This window comes from Ursus maritimus, unplaced genomic scaffold (assembly GCF_017311325.1).
Source record: "Ursus maritimus isolate PB19 unplaced genomic scaffold, ASM1731132v1 scaffold_12, whole genome shotgun sequence".
Classification (NCBI taxonomy): domain Eukaryota; kingdom Metazoa; phylum Chordata; class Mammalia; order Carnivora; family Ursidae; genus Ursus; species Ursus maritimus.
In genome coordinates, this window is record NW_024423564.1 from 69001054 (window position 1) to 69023829 (window position 22776).

At 41.3% G+C, this 22776-nt stretch overlaps 1 pseudogene; it reads left to right on the forward strand.

Moving 5' to 3' along the window:
* Window positions 1-1245: 1245 nt before the first annotated feature.
* LOC103670902 lies at window positions 1246-6141 on the forward strand (annotated as a pseudogene).
* The last annotated feature ends 16635 nt before the right edge of the window (window positions 6142-22776 follow it).

Here is a 22776-nt window from a genome sequence, read left to right on the forward strand (position 1 = left end):
TTAGGATTCCCTAAGGGAGGATATTCAGCTGCCTCGTTGAGGAAGCCTTCCCTAGCCCCAACCCCCACCAAGTTGGTGCCTTCATGCACATCTGGAGGTCATTGAGGGCAGTGACTACGTCTTATTCATCTTAGTATCTCCAATGCCTAGGACATGACTGCTCAATAAATGTTTGCTGAATGAATGAACACATAAATTGATCTATTAGTATACTGTACTCAAGCTCCGACCAAGACACAGAGGACCTAATGATCCCTAGTGTGCAGGTTTCTGGATACAGGAAACAGAACAAATAAAACAAGACTAGATACGGAGGTACACCTATTCCACAGGTAACACAGGGTAAATTTCTGTCTCTGACCCCTCCATCCTCATTCTGAAGAATAACTCTCATTGAGTGAAAATCAATAAAAGTCATTTTAAGGGAAGTAGGTTTAGAAAAAGGCTCTGAAGGAGGAGAAAGAAGGAGGGGAACTTCAAGTTCAACCAATTTGGGCTTTTTTTTTTTTTTATAAGAACTTGTAAGCTGCAAAAAACCTTTACAAAATAAAAAGTCTGCTTTTCTACAGTCCCTTTCAAAGGAACGCACCCTCCCAATATACAACATACAAACCAATAGTCTTTTTGAGATTCCCAGTTTTGTGACCAAAAAAGAAAAAGAAAATCCACAGCAGAAATAATAATAAATCCTCCATTTTTGAGATTGACATCAACAAGAAACTTTCTGAAGTAGCTGCGGACAGTTCTGAGACATTCAACCAATATCTATGGTGGGACTGACCCAGTAATCTCTGGCAACAAATACTGACTGCAAATTATGGACAAGGCATTAGGAAGAAGTTTTAAAAGATATTTAAAAAGGAAAGCAAGAAAGCCAGAGAGAAAGAAAAGAAAAGAGTAGAAGGACATAAGATGTATTTCCTATCCCCCAAGAAGCTTGTGGAATTGTGGTGTTAAGTGATAATCATAAGAAAATCCTATGAAAAGTTCAAGAGAAAAGTTAATATTCTCAATTACAGAAAATGCAGGGAAAAAAAATCATCAGACGAGTACCACAAACTGTTATAGATTTTCCAAGGACAGAGAGACCATCTGGGGTTGAGGTGTCCTGAAGTGTTTAGGGAGAAAGTAGGATTTAGACAGCACATTAATGGAGATAGGATTTGGATCTTGAAGAGTGGCAAACATCACAAGAAGAAAGCAAGCCCACGGCACGTCAGGGAACATTTTACTCATGACCGCACCATGAAGAGTGTCTACAATGGTAAGAGTTAAAATCTGAGATGGATCCATAGCACCGCAGTTAAGAACAACTGAAGGCGGATCTGGGTTTGAATCCTGTTTCTACCACTGAACGGTTGAGTGGCCTTTATCCTCTCCGAAGCTCAGTTTCCACCATCTTAAAATGGAGACGGTGTTAATTACACTAGCTCCTAAAGTCGACATGAAGGTGAAATGAAAGTTACTCTCCACAGATGTTGGCAAAGAAGTGCTCAGTAGGTGATAGTTCCATGCTCTCCCCCCAGAGTCGGAGTTTGTGCTCTCAAACTTCTAGAGATCGAAAAAGAATTTTTAAAATTAAAAATATAGAACAAAACAGACCTGTACAGAACAGTCAGCCTTTTTGCCTTCACGTCATCCAATAGAGTAGTGTTTTCCTTTCTGTGTTCCATTTGGAGCATGACTTTAGCGTACTTATTGTTTGATTTTGAAACATTGTTTCCGAAAAGCATTCTTCCTAAAGGCACTCTTCCTAAAAATACTCTGAATCCTGCTCACTCTGAATCCTGCTCACCTCCGTTATCATCTCCATGCTTTTCTAGACAACAGAATGCTTCTGGAGGAAAATAAGAAACCCTGTGGATTTCAGATTTGTGTTACTTGCATTTATTCATCCACTGACCTAATAAATATTTATTGAGTACCTATTTTTGAAAGATGTAAATCCATCAAGGGGAAGCCACTTCACTTCCCACCTCCTACTTGCACCTGTAATTCCCTTTCCTTGTCCTCTCCTGTTGCAGAGAGGGAAGAGCCCCTCCTGCTTTTAAAAGCTGGACCCTCCACCTGTGCTGTGGAACCCTGAATTTCATTGGAGGCCTTTGCGCTAATATTGTCTCTTTCCTGTTTCTAACCTCTTCCTCTTTGATGGTTCCTTTCTAGTCAATATTTAAACATACTCAAGTATCCCTCATTAAAAGAAACAAAAAGATAAATCCCTCTTAGTCTTTCATCCACATCCTTCTCCAGCTCTTATGCTCTCCCTCCCCTCCTTCCCAAACGTGTGTAAAGTGTTGCCCACAGACTCTGGCTTGATTTTATTAGCCACCCCTTACTCCCTAACCCCATCAATCTGGAATTTGTGCCTGCCATTCCTCAAAAACTGCCTCAGTAAGATCATCAATTTTTATTTCTCCCTTTACTTGACCATTCCCTGTTTGAAATGCTTTCTTCCTTTAACTTCTGTGACATCACACATTTCTGATTTTCTTCTCTCTTCTCTAGATGTTCCTTTTTGACCATCTTTGACAGATCTTCCTTTGTGCAACCAATAAATATTTTTCACATTCTGTTCTCATGCACGCATCTCTTCCTACTTCGGCTTTTTCCTAAGGTAAATGCATTCACTCCCACGGCCTTGTTACCATTGGCATATCTACAATTCTCAAATCTATACCTTCAGACCCACATATCCACTGCTTCCATAAGCCCTCTACCTGAATTTTCCACTGGCACCTCAAAATCAGCGTATCCAAACCTAGACTTAGCATCTTCATTCTCAAACCTGGTCCTCCTCTTGTGTTTCTCAACTCAGTACGTGCTAGTACCACCTGCTTTGAGAGTCATCTTCGGCCATTCCATCTTCACCATTCATTACAAATCAATGACTAATTTTGTCATTATACTTTCTAGATATTCTGAAAAACATCTTTTTCTCCATTTTTACCACCATCATCTCTTATCTAAGCTACTGCAACAGCCTTCTTTTAAAAAGGGCAAATCTGTTTATATCATTGTCAATGCTTATATTATGGCTGTCCATTGACCTTGGCATAAATTTCAAAATCTTTAATATGGTGTTCAAGGTCTTATATGTTCTGATCCCTGTCTGCGCTTCCAGCTTCATTCTATGTCCCTTTCCCCACTTCTCTCCTCTGCAGATATGCTCGTCTCCCATCAGTGCTTCAATGTATCATCCTCTCTCCTCTTTCACACCTATCTCTCCTCCCCTCTCCTAGCAACCTCTACCCATCACCTAACTACTCCTATTCATCTTTTCAGCTTAACTGAAAGCAGAGTTGGTTAGTTCTCCTTCTATACATTCACATTATGCCCCAGTCTTTTTTTTTTTTAAACTTTAAGCTTTAACTTTTTTTTAAAGATTTTATTTATTTATTTATTTGAGAGAGAGAGACCACGAGCAGGTGGGAGAGAGGCAGAGGGAGAGGGAGAAGCAGACTCCCCGCTGAGCAGGGAGCCTGATGTGGGGCTCGATCCCAGGATCCTGAGATCATGACCTGAGCGGAAGGCAGATGCTTAAGCCACTGAGCCACCCAGGCGCCCACACATTATGCCCCATTCTTATCCTTTCTAACACTCCTCACTTTTATATTGTCTACCTTCACTAATAGTCTATAAGCTCCAGGGGCCATACCCTCGTGCTTATTAATGTATTCTTAGTACATAGCATAGTGCCTAGCAAATAAAATATATATTAATATATTGTCTAGCACCATAGTGTCTAGGTAATAAAATACATATTAATTCTTTCATGTAGTAAGTGATAGGTCAGCTTCCCCTTATTTCTGCAAAGTCTTCCTTGACTCCTTCAAGCAGCATTGATAACTTCCATGTTAACATCACTACTATACCAAAGATACTATCTATCTCTTATTTCTCTTTGTAACCCTAGCACTTTACTTGGTGTCTGGAACAAAGTGAATGCTCAATATATGCTTATAGAATTGAACTAACAGACTTTACCAACTGGCTGGATATGAGATCTGAAGGAATACAGAAAGTCAAAGATAAACTCTGAAGTGTGGGCTAGCCTTCAACAGAAATGGAAAACTTGGTAAAGGAGGGTGGTTTAGAAAGTGAATATGCACTTCTGAGCATAGGTATTGATAGTGGTAGTGACAGAGGGGAGAATTTATACAGAAGGTCAGTAAAGCAATGGAGTCTTAAAATGGCAACATGAAGATAATTCCCAGGGTAGAAAGCAGTCTGCTGTAGCCAGGAGAGGGCTAATGGATGGGATACATTCTAATTTGCCTAAGACAATCCCAGTTTACACCTGTTATCCTAGCATAATAACTGATGGTGCTGCCCCCTTGTATGCTTAAAAGTGTCCAAATAAATTAGGGGTGCCCAGCTGGCTCAGTTGGTAGACCATGCAGCTCTTGATCTCAGGGTCTTGAGTTCAAGCCCCATGTTGGGCATAGCGCTCACTTAACAAAAAGACTCCAAATAAATTATATGACCAGCCAACCAGAAGACCACATGAATTTGGAAAAGTTAAGTGAGTTAAGGGCAAGAACATTTAGGACAAGAGCATAGCAAGAAATTAGAGTGATTTAAAGATGCAGATAGTGAAGGAATGTACTGAACTGAATGACATTTTATAAAGAGCTACGAAATGAACCAGCTAGCCACTTCTGGATGAGCAGTGTCACAAAAACCCTGATAGGTAGGCATTTTCATCCACATTTTATCTAATCAAAAATTAGATTAAATAGCCTGCTCAGAAAGTTAGCTAAAACATAGCTTAAAAAGTAAAACACAGCACCTTTTTCTTGCTCCCAGCCATCTTGGCGGCTGCCCTGGGTTGGGGCCTGCCCACACCTAAGGCAGGAAGACAGCGGCTGCAAAGAAGATGAAAAAGCCACTGGTGTCTGTCTACTCTGGGCTCCAACTCATCATGAAAAGTGGAAAGTATATGCTAGGGTACAAGCAGACTCTGAAAATGATCAGACGTGGCAAAGCAAAACTGATCATCCCTTTCCAACAACTGTCCAGCCTTGAGGAAATCTGAAATAGAGTATTGTGCCATGTTGGCCAAAACTTGTGTCCAACAGTACAGTGGCAATGCTATTGAATTGGGTTTAGAATGTGGAAAATACTGCGGAGTATGCACACTGGCTATCATTGATCCAGGTGATCCTGATATCATTAGGAGCATGCCAGAACAGACTGGTAAAAAGCAAAACACGCAAAATTCTTCTTTAATAAAACTGGCCAGAGCTTGTTAAAACAAACAAACAAACAAAAAGTACAACATAGCTAGAAAGGAAAACTAACTAAATATAAAAAAGTAATTGAAAAAAGAAGTCAAAGAAGAAAATACCTGGGAGTCACGAGAGGTCCCTTCTCTGATAACTTGTAAGCATCTGGAGTGGGAAGGGAGAAATAAGGCATTCATATGATGACTTCCCCATAAAGGAGAGCAACCACTACTACCAAGATCCTTGACTATAACTTGCAAAATTAGTGCTCACTAATGTTCCGGAGTAATGAGCTTTGTTGAAAGCCACCCTTCTTTTCCCAAGAGAGAAGTAATTCCAGGAAGCAACTTTAGTGAAATGGAAAACAGACACTTCTACCCTGGGACACACCTGACTTCAAAACCAGGTGGTAGGTAGAGAAAAATAAAAAATTCAAGGGCAAAAGGAAGTTAATCTTGGCTAAAATGGATGTCAGAGAAGATATCATTGCAATGAAAGCTAACGCAAGAAAGGGATAACCTAAGGAGAGCCTGGAAATAAATGTGTGGGAGCAAAACTTACTCCGAAAGTCAAATCGAAGCAAAGCAGTGGAGTGATCCCACAGCCACATGGGCAGAGGAGCTAAGACAAAAGGATATAAACATTTCAAGAGGATGACTTAAAGGTTCTAAGTCAGAAAACGAGTTGACACTTGTGATGATTCCTTCAAAGTGAGTGAAAATTGCATTTTAGTAGTAAATATCCTTCCGTCTTTCCCAAGAGCCAAATAAGGTGCTCTTTACTATGTAATAATAGGAGTTTCACTTTTTACTGCCTCCCTCATTGAACGGTGCCTACTGAGCAATTATACTTCAGCTATGCTGCATCTTTTCCCTTTCTCCTTTTCCCCTTCTTCTGAAGTCTAGAAAGAGATTAATGCAACAGCACATAAGCAGCGAGAATTTCACTTTAAGGCAATCAGTTTTAAGAAGCACTTCACACAGGGGCGCCTGGGTGGCACAGCGGTTAAGCGTCTGCCTTCGGCTCAGGGCGTGATCCCGGTGTTATGGGATCGAGCCCTGCATCGGGCTCCTCCACTAGGAGCCTGCTTCTTCCTCTCCCACTCCCCCTGCTTGTGTTCCCTCTCTCGCTGGCTGTCTCTATCTCTGTCAAATAAATAAATAAAATCTTAAAAAAAAAAAAAAGCACTTTGCACAAATACGCTGCATTTAAGAATGCTTTTGGTACATCTGTCTTTCCATGGGACAACCCAGCTCAGTGTGAAGAACAAGTACTATAAACCAAGAAACCAAGACTGACTAGTTGTGGAACTTAGGTAAATCATATACTTTCTCTATTATTCATTTTTTAAAGTTTATTTATTTAAGTAATCTCTATGCCCAATGTGGGGCTCGAACTTACAACCTTAAGATCAAGAGTTACATGTTCCCCCACCTGAGCCAGCCAGGTACCCCATAAAGTGAGCGGTCTTTTTTTTTTTTTTTAAAGTAACCTTGAAGCCCAATGTGGAGCTCGAAATCATGACCCCAAGATCAAGGGTCGCATGCTCTATGGACTGAGCCAGCCAGGCACCCCTCTGTTATTCTAATAGTCATTTTTCCCCTGTATATATTGCATGGTTGGTTATTGTTGTATTGTTGTTTTGGTGACAAATTCCACACAAAAGTAAGGTAGGTATTGTTAAGGAATGCCTTGTAAATATTAAATCCATTTTTAAATCATTATACAGGCAGATAAATTATTACGCTTTCTTTATTCCTTTCTTCTATTTTTTTAACAGCCTAACATTTTATTGAATAAAAGACTCATGAAACTTAAGAGTTTGAATAAATGCTGGAGGTCAAGTTAAAATTAGTATTTAAGAAATAATTCAACTTGTATGACCTCTTCTTAATTTACATATCAGTCAATCAATAAACAAACATTTGTTCAGTGCTTCCTGTGTGTCAGGAATTATGTTAGGCTGTGGAGGGGAGGGATGCAAAGTACTATATTTCACCAAACCAAAGACAGTTTGGATTATTGGACGCATCTCAATTTTCTGAGCTGTTAAAATGTGAAAAAATATGCATCTAAGAAGTGATTATATGTGGGTAAAAAACAAAGAACTTCCAAGGTGAAAAAACAGAATATATGCATAATAGGTACCAAGTGAGTGCTAGAAACAAAAAGCATCTCCAGAAGTTTAGTGCAGCAAGAAGTCCCAAGGAGCTGAGGGTGCTGAGGGAGGCGCTCTGTGTATGACACTGGCCTAGTTCTGCTAATGTATTTTCTATCGATTCTATAAAGGCATTGGCAAGAAAAGAACAAATTAAAAACTAAGATTTATACTTTCCCTCCTGAAATGTGGCAACTTTAAGTTTTGTCAAGACTTCTGAATTCTGTAATTATACCGACCTGAAACCATGATTTCTCTTGTGTTGGAAAATTCAACTTACCAACAATTATGTAAATTATGAATTAAGCAAATATGTACTTTGCTAAAATAAGAAGGAAACTTGGGGGAAATGGCCCAAATCATTTAAAATTTGAGCCTATAATAACGGATGAAATTACTTTGAGATAATAGTTTTGGCATCATTTCTATGCAGGGAGGGTGAAAATAAAAATTGTTCTCCAGTGGAAGTTCTAAACTATATCTGCATCTGTAGCTCTAGGCTCGGTTCCCGGCCACTCCTAAGTCCCTGCTTCCCCACCCCCTCGCCCCAAGCTATAACTACCCAGACCTCCAACCTCTGATTAAAGAGAACATCAGTTGACAGCACACCTAAGAATTTAATCTTAGGACCACTGTTCATTCCTCCCCTCGAAGAACTTTGATCTTCAAGCTTCTTAGCTCCCACTGCTGTCCTCTGCTGCATCTACTGTGACTAATCACCCTTCTGCATGAGAACAAATACTTGCAGGACCTTCCAGACCACAGCTGACTTTTATTAAACCTTTGTGTCCACTGTTCTCCAGGAGTCAGCGTGACTAAATCTGCTAAGCTTCGTTTCGGTTTTCATAGGTCAAAGCCCCAAACAGAATTACCTGCTCTCTTCCCAAATTTATCCTCTGTGGAACTGTCATTCCTAAAATGCTCTATACTTCCTTAAGCCTAGTGTAATCCCTTTCCTCTCTTCCTACACAAACTCTCCATTTGTCCTCTGGAATTCCAACTCCTGTACACACTCAATCATTTCCCTGAATGTTCCTTCCACTTCTGTACTTATTTAAACCTGGCCTTCTCTAGGTCACTTCCCCAGCTGCTCCCTCCGGTGAGGTCTGCTCATATTTTTCACACCTATTTAGTGTCAGGAGACCAGAATACTCCCCAGTGCTAGTCAGAGTCCACTGTCCACCGCCCTTTTGTAAAAATCCCTGCTACCCTCTCCCTGGTCGTTCACTATAGTCCACCTGCCTTCTATGTACTCATAGTTCACAGAAGATACTGGCACTTGCTTACTGTGCTCTCTTGTCCTGCAAGTCCTGCCATCATCCTAAGTGAGTTTGGAGTCCTCGTGAAAGACCCACCTAATCTCCAATGTCCTCCTCCAGTGCTACTTGATCACCTACCTCCCACAGTCACTGCCTGGACCTTGTCATTATCACCTAAAACTCCTCTACTTTCTTTATTTCTAAAATCACTAATTCTTTTCCCCTCTCCCCTAAAAATCACTAAATCTAATAGTCCACTTTCTGACCACAATCACCTATACTTCCAGCTCACTTATTACACCATCATGACTGCAATTGTCCTTCCCTTTGTTTGAAAAGATTATCGATCACTTCGCTTCCTTTCTATTACCTCCTTCCTATCTGTACTTCTCTATTCATCTAGTTCATGGTCCATCATTTCACTCACTCTTAGAATTACCCTGAACTCTCTCCTTGAGTGCACTCTTTCCTTGTCTTCTAAGACACCACACTCTCCTGGTTTCTCTTACTTGTCTGGCAGCCTTTCACAGACATTTTTACTGGCTTCTCCCTCCTCTATTACTAAACATTTAAATGTTGGAGTGTTTCAGGGATTTGTCCTAGGAGCTTTTCTTTTTTCATTCAATACCTTTTCCTTAAGTAATCACAGCTCTTCCTATGAGTTCAATTACTATCAGTATGCATATGCTTCTCAAATTCATTCCCTAATCCAGAATCAGAATTGTTTGAGTTCCAGATTGATATACCTGTTTACCTGACATCTTCAAATGAATATCTCCAAGGTATCTCTAACTCAGTGTGTTTAAAAGTAAACTCATCACTTTCCCATTAAAGCTATTCCTTCCAGAAACCTGACTCACCTTTAACATCTCTCTCTCTCACATCTCCCGTATTTAAATAATCTCCCTATATTTATTTTTTTAAAAGATTTTATTTATTTATTTGAGAGAGAGAGTGAGCATGAGAGGGGGGAGGGTCAGAGGAAGAAGCAGACTCCCTGCTGAGCAGGGAGCCGGAGGAGGGACTTGATCCTGGGACTCCAGGATCATGATCTGAGCCGAAGGTAGATATTAACCAACTGAGCCACCCAGGTGCCTGTCCCCATGTTTAAATAAGATCTGTTAATTCTATCTCCAAACTATTTCTCAAAACTTGTCTACTTTTCTCCATCTGTACCGCCACCTCTCTGGTCCAAGTCATTATCATTTTCATTCAATAGGTGTTTACTCAGTATCTACCATGTGCCATGACCTGTAAGTGCTAGAATATACAGCTGTAAAGGAGCCTCTTGCCTGGATCACTTAAATAACTGGTCACATTGAAATCCTTTTTTCACTCTATTTTCCACTTTGGAAACAAAGTTTTATTTTGCTTTTTAAATACAAATCTGATGTTGTCATCTCTTGATGTATGGATTAAACTAGATTATGCATGTGAAGGACTTAGTACCTGGCACATAATAGTCAATAAATGCTAATCAGCGGATATATGTTGAATAATGATTTTAGAATAACTGCCAGCCATTTAGAAAAACTACTTTATCCCTACCTCACTCCTTAGATCCGAAGTACGTGGGGGGAATGAAACCATACAAATACTTGAAGAAAACATGGGGAAATATTTGTATAATTTTGGAGTTGAAGAAAACCTTTCAAAACATGCCCCAAAAGTTAGAAGCCATAAAGAGAATCTAGTAACCACATGCCAATGTAAACATTCTGCATGGTGAGAAAGGCCATAAATAAGACTGGAAGACAAATAGCAAATAGTGAAAATATTTATAATACTTAATTAAAAAGAATTAATAACAAATATCTAACTAGCTCTCATAAATCAACAAGAAAATATTAACGACACTAGCAAAAGGTCAAGCTGCATAAATAGAAAATTCACAGTCTAAGATCTATAAGTGTCTAAGAGCCTAAAGAAAATGTGAATAAAACAATAAGCTATTACATTTTACCTATAGGTTGGCAAAGATTAGAAGGATTGACTATATCCCGTGTAGGTAAGGGAAATGGGCACTCACCTGCACTTTGGTGGAGCATAAATTTGAACAATCTGGAAACAGTTTGGCAATGGGGAACATAATATGAAATGTGTGTACCTCTTGATACAGTAATCCCACTTCCAGAAATTTACTTTTAAGAGATCATTTAAATGGTTCAAAAAGGTGTATGCTGAGAATGTTCACTGCATAATTAATAAAATTGGAAATAAATATTTATTGAAACAGCAATGGTCTTCGTTGGCGCTGTTCATGATACTGGGGACACAGAAATTACAAAAGAGAGATAAAATTCCTTTTCTCACGGAGTTTGCGTTCCAAGGGTTAGAAAGACATTAAACTAATAAACAAATAAGATACTTTCAAATAGTGACACATGCTTTGAAGACATAAAACCGGGTGCAAGAACGCCACAAATTAAAAAGAAAAGGTGTTTTAATATATAACAGGAGAAATTTCTCCTTATGTGAAGAGCTGTGGAATGCTGAATCTACACATGAAAAGGACATACTGTGTCACAAGGAAACCAACGAGGAACAATTAAAACCAAGATATATCCTGATTAAGTTCTTCAGCTTTCAGGATGAAGAAGGAATTCTTCAGTCATACAGGAAGAAAAAGCAGATAACTTATAAGAAGGAAGAATCAGGCTGGTCTCAGACTTCTCCACAGTGGCATTCAGTGGCTGCAAAGTTTCTAGGGAAATAAAGTGAGCCCAAGAATGTAATATCTGGTCAGGTTGTCATTTAAGTCAACAAGCCAACAACACACATTCTCAAACAAGTAAGAACTTGGGGACTAAATAATATACGATCCTTCCCGAAAAAAAACAACAACTTAAGATGAAATCAAGCCAACCAAGAGACGAATGAAAATGCTGGGGTAAAAGTAAAGCAACATTCAATGTCAGAAAAACAATCGAGCATGACTTCAAGGGTGTGAGGGGAAGCAAATGCAACCCATGAATTTTATTCTTAGTCAAGCTGTTTTTCAAGTAAGGCATACCTCGTTTTATTGTACTTCTTTTTATTGCATTTCATAGTTTTTCATAAATTGTGGCAACCCTGTATTGAACAAGTCTATTGGCACCATTTTTCCAACAGCATTTGCTCATTTTGCATCCCTACGTTATACTTTGGTAATTCTTTTTTTTTTTTTTTTAAGATTTATTTTATTTGAGAGACAGAAAGCCTGAGAAAGAGGGGCAGAAGGAGAGGGAGAGAGAATCTCAAGCAGACTTTATGCTGAGCATGGAGCCCAACGTGGGCCCAATCCCACAACCATGAGATCACAACCAGATCTGAAACCTAGAGTCAGTCACTTAACAGACTGCGCCACCCAGGTGCCTCTCATTTGGTAATTCTTATAATATTTCAAACTTTTTCATTATTATATTTATTATGGTGATCTGTGGTCAGTGATCTTTGAGGTTACTATTGTATTTGGGGCACAATGAACATGTATTATGGGGCACCATGAACTGTGCCCATATAAGATGGCAAACTTAATCCATAAATGTTTTATGTGTTTTAACTGCTCCATCATCTGGCTGTTCCCCTGGTCTCTCTTCTCTCTCCCTCTTCTTGGACCTTCCTAGTCCCTGAGACATAAAAATATTGAAATTAGGCCAGTTAATAACCCTACAGTGGCCTCTAAGTGTTTGAGTAAAAGGAGGAGCTTCACATCTCTCACTTTAAATCAAACGCTAGAAATGATTAAGCGTAGTGAGGAAGGAATGTCAAAGCTGAAATAGGTCAAAAACTAGGCCCCTTAAGCCAAATAGTTAGCCAAGTTGTGAATGCAAAAGAAAAGTTCTTGAATGAAATGAAAAGTGCTACTCTGGTGAACACATGAATGAAAAGAAAACAGAAGAGCCCTATTGCCGATATGGAAAAAGTTTGAGAGGTCTGGATAGATCAAACCAGCCACAAAACTCAAGTCAAAACCTAATCCAGAGCAAGGCCCTCACTCTCTTCAATTCTGTGAAGGCCATGAGAGGTACGGAAGCTGCAGAAGAAAAGTTAGAAGCTAGCACAGGTGGGTTCATGAGGTTGGAGGAAAGAAGCCATCTTTGTAACAAAAAAAGTGCAAGGTCAAGCAGCAGGTGCTGATGTAGAAGCTGCAGCAAGTTCTCCAGAAGATTTGGCTAAGATCATTCATGAGGACGGTTGCACTAAATAACAGATTTTCAATGTAGACAAAACAGCCTTACGTTGGAAGAAGACGTCATTTAAAACTTTCATAGCTAGAAAGAAGCCAATGCCTGGCTTCAGAGCATCAAAGGACAAGCCGACTCTCTTGCTAGGGGTTAATGCAGCTGGAAATGTCAAGTTGAAGTCAATTCTCATTTACTGTTCTGTTTGCAACATGGTTTACTGAATATTTTAGGCCCACTGTTGAGACATACTACTCAGGAAAAAAGATTCCTTTCAAAATATTGCTGCTCATTGACAATGCACCTGGTCACCCAAGAGCTCTAATGGAGATGTACAATAAGATTCATGCTGTTTTCATGCCTGCTAACGCAGCATCCATTCTGCTGCCCATGGATCAAGGAGTAATTTCAACTTTCAAACTTATTATTTAAGAAATACATTTTGTAAGGTTATAGCTGCCGTACATAAAGAGTGATTCCTCTGACAAATCTGGGCAAAGTGCACTGAAAACTTTCTCAAAAGGATTCACTATTCTAGATGCCATTAAAAACACTTGTGATACATGGGAAGAGGTCAAAATAGCAACATGAACAGCAGTTTAGAGGAAGTTGATTCCAACCCTCATGGATGACTTTGGGGGTTCAAGACTTTAGTGGAAGAAGTAGCTGCAGATGTGGTAGAAAGAGCAAGAGAACCAGAATTAGGAGGGAGCCTTGAAATGTGGCGGAATTGTTGCCATCTCATGATAAAACCTGAATGGATGAGGAGTTGCTTCCTATGGATAAACAAAGAAAGTGGTTTCTTGAGATGGGAACTTCTCCTGGTGAAGATGTTGTGAAGATTGTGGAAATGACAACAAAAGATTTAGAACATTACATAAACTTAGTTAATTAAATTTGGAAGGATTAAGTCCAATTTTGAATGAAATTCTACTGTGGGTAAAATGCTATCAAATAGCATTGCATGCTATAGGGAAACCTTTTGTGAAAGAAGGAGTCAATCAATGAGACAAACTGTCCTGTTGTCTTATTCTAAGAAATTGTCACAGCCACCCCAGCCTTGAGCAACTACCATCCTGACCAGTCAGCAGCCATCAACATCGAGGCAAGACCTTGCACCAGCAAAAAGATTATGAGTCATTAAAAGCTCAGATGATGGTTAGCATTTTTTGGCAATAAAGTATTTTTTAATTAAGGTATGTGCATTTTTTAGACACAATGTTATTGCACACTTAATAGACTACAGTATAGTATAAATATAACTTTTATATGCATTGGGAAATCAAAAATTCATTTGACTGGCTCTATTGTAACATTCGCTTTATTGTGTCCTTTGCTTTATTGGGTGGCCTGGAACCTAACCTGCGATATCTCTGAGATGTGCCTACATAACAGCAAGTCACATTCGGATGTATCCTTCCAAGTGATCCTCCAAAAGCCATACCAACACATATCCCATTAACAGCATTCGAAAATATGTTTTCTTATACCCTCATCAGTTAAAGACACTAATAATTTTTCAATTAAATAGCAGTGATACACCCCTCTCATGTAACTTTTAAAAATTATAGCAATCTTATGGAAGAGGTATATCACTACTATTTTAATTTCATTTCCTTAATTAAAATGAACTTGAACCGTTATCAAATGTTTGTGAGACATATTATTATTAGACCTATTTTCTGTAACTTTTCTAATTCATATCCTCTGCCCATTGTTCTACTGTGTTGTCTTTTCCTTATTCATTATTAGGTTTTCTTCATATATTGTGGATATTAATCCTTTCTTTATTATGTAACTTGCCAATATATGATCCTAGTCTATCATGTCTTTCAAGTTTGTTGGTAGTGTTTTTCTTTGTATAGAAGTTAAGTCTTTTACTTAGTTAAATCTTTTCCTTTATAGATTCTAGATGGTATGTCTTACTTAAAAGGAGCATTCCAATGACATGAATAAAAAAAACCTTTCTGCTGTATTTTCTCCTGCCTCATAAGTTTTATTTTTTTCACTAAGATCTTTACTTCATTATCAGATTCACATAAACTAAGATTGTCAGACTCACATAAAGAATAGAAATATTTCAATTGACTGGAATTCTTGAGACACTATCAGAGGTGCCCCATCTCAATCTGTAAATACCTGAGAAGCAGAATTAGTAAACCAGTACCCTGATGGGATTTCCAGACCTAGTAATTAAAAAGGGGGGACTATTTTCATCCAGGAGATCCAAGACGACAAGCATGCTGAGTATCTTTACTAGAGACATACGAGGGAAGAGGACTTCTCCTGGCCAGAGGAAATAAATAGCCCTGAAGCCTTGAAATGTTCAGTTTCTCCTGTTTCCAATATCTTTGTCCCATGGTCGGTGCCGGATGCGTTCAGCTAACGTTTAGCTCTGTGGCTTTCCTCTATTTTGAGTTGTATTGCAGACCACACTGAAGCTTTCTTTCCTTAGATGTGTTCATACCACTGATTAGTAATCAAGTAACCATTCCCAAGGGCCCAGGAGACCTTAGGTTCCTTTCATCACCTGCCCATTAAGTTAAATTCTCTCAGGGGCAACCTTATTTTCCTTATTTGTAAGTTCTAAGTCCTAACTACAACAGTTTTATCTGGGAAGAGAAGTCTGAATTGAAGAAAGATTGCTGAACAGTTCAAGACAGTATATAACGGAGAATTGTGTAGTACGAGAGTTATCGAAGGTTTTCACACATGGAAATGATGGAAGGGATGCAGACTGGTCGGCCAGTCACAGGGAGGTGGTTGCTGGAGCCAGGAATCCTCGGGGGACAATGAAGGTAGGGACACTAGTCGGGAGGCTGCTATAGTAATTTGGACAAGTCAGCTCCAAATTCTAGACCACAGAGTCTCTACCAAATTGCTTATCCCTTAGCCCAAAGTGAATTCAAACCTTCAGGTACTTTAAAATATGTTGCACCAAAATATTGTTTGTGATATTAACTTATTGAAAGTCTTAATTTGACTTAGCGATACCTTTCTTTGTAATGATATCAGCCATTTATAGGGGCCCACAGTGTGGCAGACATGGAAACATTTTTCTATAATCCTTTAACAACCCTATAATGATTTACAGATAAGCAAAGCAAGGTTCAGAGAGTTTTAAGACACTTGTACAAGGTTTCACAGATAGAAAATGACAGTCCAGACACCAAATAACATATCACAAATTAAGAGAAGTGAAGTTTTATCCTATCACTTTTCTGGAAAACAGTAATTATTTTTGACAAAACTCGAGCCACAGATAAGCTGAAATAGTGGTCTCCAAACTTCTTGACTGTGCGTACTTATCAGTAAAAAATATGTGTATTTATATCTAAATTACTACTATCGGCTAATATCTCAAGGTACAATACATACTTAGGGCAGAATTCATTATAATGTATGTAAATTCATATTTCAAATACTCTTCTTAATAATTTCAAATAATTTTTGCTGACTTCTTGTCAGATCTGATTAGCTTATGATTATCTGATAACCTGTCTAAGAGCTCCTACTAGAAGTAGAAGTGATTGATTGTGCTTGCATTTTTGGGTATTATTTAAAAGTCATGTTTTCTTTGTAGGAATCTTTTAAACCCTCTGTCCATTCTATGAAGATGTTTAGCTAAAACTAGTTAATATGACTAAATCCCTTAACTGGGCACACATTAACTGCAACACGTCTTAAGAACTGCTGTCAACCCCCAAGTTTATAGCAGCAATGGCCACAATAGCCAAACTATGGAAAGAACCCTGGTGTCCATCAGCAGATGAATGGATAAAGAAGATGTGGTGTATATATGCAATGGAATACTACTCAGCCATCAAAAAGAATGAGATCTTGCCATTTGCACAATGTGGATGGAACTAGATGCTAAGCGAGATAAGTCAGTCAGAGAAAGATAGTCATCATAGGCTGTCACTCATATGTGGACTTTAAGAAACAAAACAGAGGATCATAGGGGAAGGGAGGGAAAAATAAAAGACGAAATCAGAGAGGGAGACAAATCATAAGAGACTCTTAATCATAGGAAACAAACTGAGGGTTGCTGGAGGGGAGGGAGTTGGGGGCATGGGGTAACTGGGTGATGGGCATAAAGGAGGGCACGTGATGTAATGAATACTGGGTGTTATGTAAGACTGATGAATTACTGACCTCTTCCTCTGAAACTAATAATACACTATCAGTTAATTAATTGAATTTAAATTAAAACAAAACAAAACAACAAACAAAAGCAGAAACAGACCCCTAAATACAGAGAACAAACTGTTGGTTACTAGAGGGGAGGAGGCTGGGGGGATGGGCAAAATAGGTGAAGGCAAGGGGGAGATACAGCCTCCCAAATATGGAGTGATTAAGTCACAGGAATTAAAGGTACAGCATAAGGAATATAGTCCATGGCATTGTAATAGCGCTGGATGGTGTGAGGTGGTAGCTACACCTGTGATGAATGTAGCATAAGGTATAAACTTGTCCAATTCCTATGAGGTACACCTGAAACTAATGTAATGTATGTCAACTGTACATCAATAAAAAAATTCCATTATGTGTTTATAAAAGAATCTCTGTCAATCCTCCATGTTGTTGAATTCCCCACTTCCCTTTAGGATACATCGTGTCCCTTCACAAAAGGTGCACAGGTGACCTACCAAGTAGGGTGCACATGGACATCTGGGCCTTTTTGTTCACTCGCATGGTGGGTGAGCCTACTCTGTCTGGAGGGTGGGGGAGGACCAGGGTTTGGCCTGTTCATCTCAAGTCTAAGGTTCCAGAGCTTAGAAGAGTCATAGCAAGACCGTAGAACTCAGGTCTGCTCCCTCATTTTCCTTTTTGCGACCATAGGAAGAGACAGAATCTCATACAAGCTTGCTGCTAGAAAAGGCTTTTAGGGAAGCTTGTCAGAGCTCCTTGTTTTACTTTAGAGGGAGATGTGGGATGAAGTGAACAAGCCTCCCAACTCCATGGCCTGGGGCTTTCCAGGACCTGGACAAAGGTCAGGTTTCCTCACCTATTGAGCTCATCTCCAACCCCTTACCACTTTGGGTCGGGGCCAAGAACCAGGATGTACCCCCTTCCCTGGAGTGGTCACTGCTGCCTCATCCCCCTCGAGTTTCTAGGAGGCCCAGATCCTGGAGGCAGCAGGGAAGGCAGGAGGAGGCCAGCTAATTAGCAGGTCATTGTGGTTAGCCATGATAGCCACTCTCCCTCCAAAGCCTGGACAGTCAGGCAGGAGCAGAGCAGGGGTGCAGGACCTGCCCACCACACAGATGTCCTGCCCCTGGGACAGTGCCTGCAACCCCACTCCTCCTGCTCCCCTGGCTAGGCCCGTACGGTCCTCCCTCCCATTCTGGACTCCCTACCACAGGTTTCCTAGACTGTGCTCAGAAAGGCAAGAGAATAGTCACTCCCCCCACTACTCTGAGGCGTAACATCTAGTTTTGTCAAAGGGGGTGCCAGGCAGCCCCTATTCCTTAATGCACACTGAAAGGCTGTGGGTCATTAATGACCTGGAACCCAGCCCTTTCCCTTCTATGACCCTTTTTTTTTAAAGATTTTTATTTATTAATTTGTTAGAGAGAGACAGCCAGCGAGAGAGGGAACACAGCAGGGGGAGTGGGAGAGGAAGAAGCAGGCTCCCAGTGGAGGAGCCTGATGTGGGGCTCGATCCCAGAACGCCAGGATCATGCCCTAAGCCGAAGGCAGACACTTAACGACTGCGCCACCCAGGCGCCCCTTCTATGACCCTTTTGGAGATGGAATTGTCTGGACTTCACCAGGAGTCTCCTCAACACCCCACCATACATACCATTCCTGCCTAAATCTTGAATCCCTCTCCTCACCTCCCCTTCATTTTGAATGACTTAGAAATTGACTTCCAAACACCCAGTTTGGGCACCACAGCCATGCCAGGCCCTCTCAAGTCTCTTCCCAATAAGTAACATTAGCTAACCTTTAAAGAGGACTTACTAAATGCTCAACACTTTATATAGATTAACTCATTTAATCCTCACAAGTCTGTGAGGTCAACATTATAGTTATCCACATTTTATAGATGAGGAAATTAGATCACAGAGAAGCTAAAGCCCTCGCCTGAGGTCACCTCAATGGTTAATGGTGGAGCTGAAGTTTTGAACCCAAGCAATACAGATCCAGAGGTCTGCCCTTAATCACTATACTATGCACCAAGATAAATCTTATATAGGGAATTGATGTTTCCTCCACTTTTGTAAAGAATGACTTAAAGCATTAGGAAATATTGCTCTGCATCATAGAAGCTACACAAATTCAGCTTCAAGTCCCTCAGCTGCCTTCCAGTCAAATTGCTGCTGCCCCAAAGGCCTTCCTACATACAAATTCTGGAAGTGCTGCTGTAAATGCCCTTCGTTTTGCTCCTTCTTGAGACCCTTGATATCCTGTGGACACCTTCATTGGTGGTCTTGTCTGCTCTCAATGATATTCCTTTCCACTCCTCAAGGGAACACCTGCAGTGCTCACTAGCTGAATGTTTACTCCTTTTTCTGGAAGGAAGATGAAAGCGAGCAAGGAGAGCTGGGTACACAGACATCCATCAACCGGGCTTTTGATCTCTCTGCCCCGGGAAGCAGATTTCACACCCAAGCCAACTGCAACAAGTTTTACTAGTGAAGTTTCCTGTAATATCCCATCCAGTCTGGAATAGAATCTGCACCGTGGTGAGTCCCCTCAATACCATGCCCCCCAAGGGCCTAGGGCTTGCTCTGGTGTGGGTGCAGTAAGCGCTCAGCAGAGGATATGACAGGACAAGCCATCAGCTCCTGTGGAGTTTGAGCACCATCAGACCCTAAACTCAGAGTTCCTACTATGTGCAGAACCCATCATGTGTCCATACTTGTCACCACCGCCAGCACGGGAGAGAGACTTGCTGGACACCAAGGCCAGCCCTGGCCAGAATTCTGATGCAGGATCAAGTAGGGAACCTGGGCACAAGGGAAGAAACTGTCTCCTGGCTCTTAGACAAAAGGGATTCGGTGAACAGATGAGGGGGCTGCCAGGAGGGGCTGCCAGGTGGCAGCTGGAGGGAAAGAGGAGACCAGCTGTGGCAGAGGCCAGACAGCTGGCCGGCCAGAAGAAACCCTTTAGGATGGCGTTCAGGCCTGAAATGCGCCCTCGACAGGGGAAGTTATTGCGACGCCCTTGCAAATATAAAGTGCTGTACAAACACTAAATCTAAAATGGCTAATAATTTTGTTATGTTAAAGCATTCGTGTCAGGTAATTAATGTACTCATTGTGATCATTTAATTTTATGGCAGGTAGTGTAGGGCTGGACAGAAATAGGGCTCTTTGGCCCAGTCCTCTCGTTTCTCATTAGATAAGCCAGCAGCACAGTATCCCTGATCTCCTGCACCAAGGTCCTGCTTGAGGGGCTGCTGCGGGGGGCTCAGTGGTGGGACCTGGGTCTCCATGCTTCAGGGATTTCATGTGCCTTGGCCCCTGGTGCCTAGAGGCCCTAGTGCCCCCTAGTGGTGCCTGAGGTACCACTATTTCCTCAAAGGAAATTCCTAGCTGAATTCGGCAGGAAAAGAGAAAATTGTGATCTCCTAATGGAAACTTCTCCCTTGACAAGTGTGCCTCAAGGCTACCAGGTGCTACGCACAGTAAAGGGGGAACGGGTGTTGCTGTGTGGTGTTCCTTGGGGGGCCAGCAGAGCAGGTTTTGTAGCAGTTGGAGCACCTGGAAGGAACCAAGAGGCCCAGCCTTCTTGCCCCAGAAAGCCCCAAAGGGAGGCGGTTCAGGCTCCTGCCCCCAGTGCAGGCCACCATGGTGCTCTGTGGAGAGAGCAACTCTCGCTGCTCTTTGCTCAGGCTACCAAGGGTGCAGCCTGAAGCAGTGACTCCATCTTCCCTCTGCTCTCTCTATTCCTTCTCCCTGCTTCCCACCCCTCTGCCTCCTCAACATACCCTGAGCCAAGGCAACTATTCCCATTCCTTTCCCAAAACCTTTTCATAATTTCGTCCATGGGGAGCCTTTCCTGGTTAAGTAGGTTCCAAAGAAGAACCTCATCTTCTATCAGCTCCCAGTTCCAGTCTGTAAGCTACCCTGGAGTAAGGCTCAGGAGGGTGTCAGGCTGGCCTTGTCTTGCCCTGAATGAGCTCCCAATCTCAAACATGTCTACATTCACACAAATGCACAGAAAGCTATCTCCATCTCGACCTTCCCATTGATCCCTGTGTGCCGAGACGTGGTAACCAGAAGGCTTCTCCACACTGGAAATATTAAGATTGGCTTGGTTATATACTGAGTTGTAACTTAGAGAGCCCTTGAATCCTTCACTGTGGTCAATGCACACTCTTGTTTCTCTCTCTCTTCTCTTCACCTATTCTCTGCTAGACTTACCTGTCACTTCAAGAGATTGAGGATATGGCAGCCTGCTTGCCCAATAACTAATATATTTATTGCTGACCCAGAAAGGTTTGGGATATATCCTTCATAGTGGCTTTCTTTGCTAAAATCAGCAGTAGCTGCCTAAATGACCCATAAACTCCAGGTTACTTGTAACCAGGTGGGCGGGGCCACAGGGAAGACAGTGAGTCTAGCCAGTGGACCATGGTCTTGCCAGTCTCAGAATTAGTGCGTGCTAAGGCAGCTCTCTGTGTGGTAGGACCCTACCCCACTCAGCTGAAGGAAGGATATGACTACTGCTTCCAGACCTGTATTTAGCCGAGAGCTCCATGCTCATTAGCACGAGTCTCACAAAGGAAAATCACAAGGCTACTATTATTGAGGCATCACCATGTGCCAGGGACTGTAGAAAAGCACTTTATATATATTGTCTCATTTAATGCACCCAAGGTTCCTATGTCATTGGTGCCATTTATGGCTTCATTTTACAGATGCAAGAAGTAAGTGTCAGAGAGGTTAAATAGCTTATTTAAATCCTATGGTTGCTGGGGAGCAGAGCTGGGATCTGAACTCAAGCAGTCTCTGGCAAGAATCCACGTGCTAAGCCACTACTCTGTACTGCCTCCTTTCGTGTCATGTTGTCTGGGGGCACTGGCCTTCCATTCCGAAATAACTATTGTTGTCTACTCTGTGCTGGGCACTGTGCTGAGCCCTTGGGAGAGATGGACATTATATAAGAATGATTGGTTGGTTGAGGTTTCCCATTTGAAAGTCACTGTTGTAAGTTGCACTGGAGAGTCATTTGTACCGGCAAGTGAGTAACTGCCACATCGACAGCTCCTTGCTAGGAGAAGGGGCTCTGGGTGCTTCCTTCTGCAGAGATGACCATGCTTTGTTTCAAGCGACTTTACTACTCCGACCACAGCTAACTGGGTCAGGGATGGACATGTGACCCAAAGGCGGCCAATCCATTCGTTGGTCAGGAGTCCATGAAGTGGCCTAGCAAGAAATTCTGCTCAGTGGAGTTACTGACTGGGATGCGACCAAGCCAATTAGACCCTTTTCCTTGGAAAATAGAAACTCATGTTAATTATAAGTGTTAGGTGCTGCAGAAGCAAGGACAGAGTACTAAGTGACTATACTGGGGAAAGACAAGAGTGGAGATCAATGAATGCTCACTCAGAGGCAGCAATGAAAACACCTCATTTCTAGAAATGCACTGTATCCGGAACAACAATGTTCTTAGAGTTTCTATGTGCTCTGTGAAGTCTCATGGTGTCTTGACTTCCTTATTACTTTCTATGTCCTCACAATGATTCCCTATTACCAACACAATCTCGGTGTGTCCTCATGGAATTCACAATTAAGCGGGTAACATAGAGAGACGATGAAGCAATTACAGCAGAGTGTGATAAACGCAACCATGGCGGAAACCCAGGAGACTGTGAGGTCACAGAGGAGGCATCAGGAAGAGTACATCTAGCCAGAGACAGTCAGGGAGGGCTTCCTGGAGGAAGATGAATTAGACACAGTTCTCATTTTACTCAAAGCAAAAATCATCACCCTTAAAATTACCCTACATAACCTGAC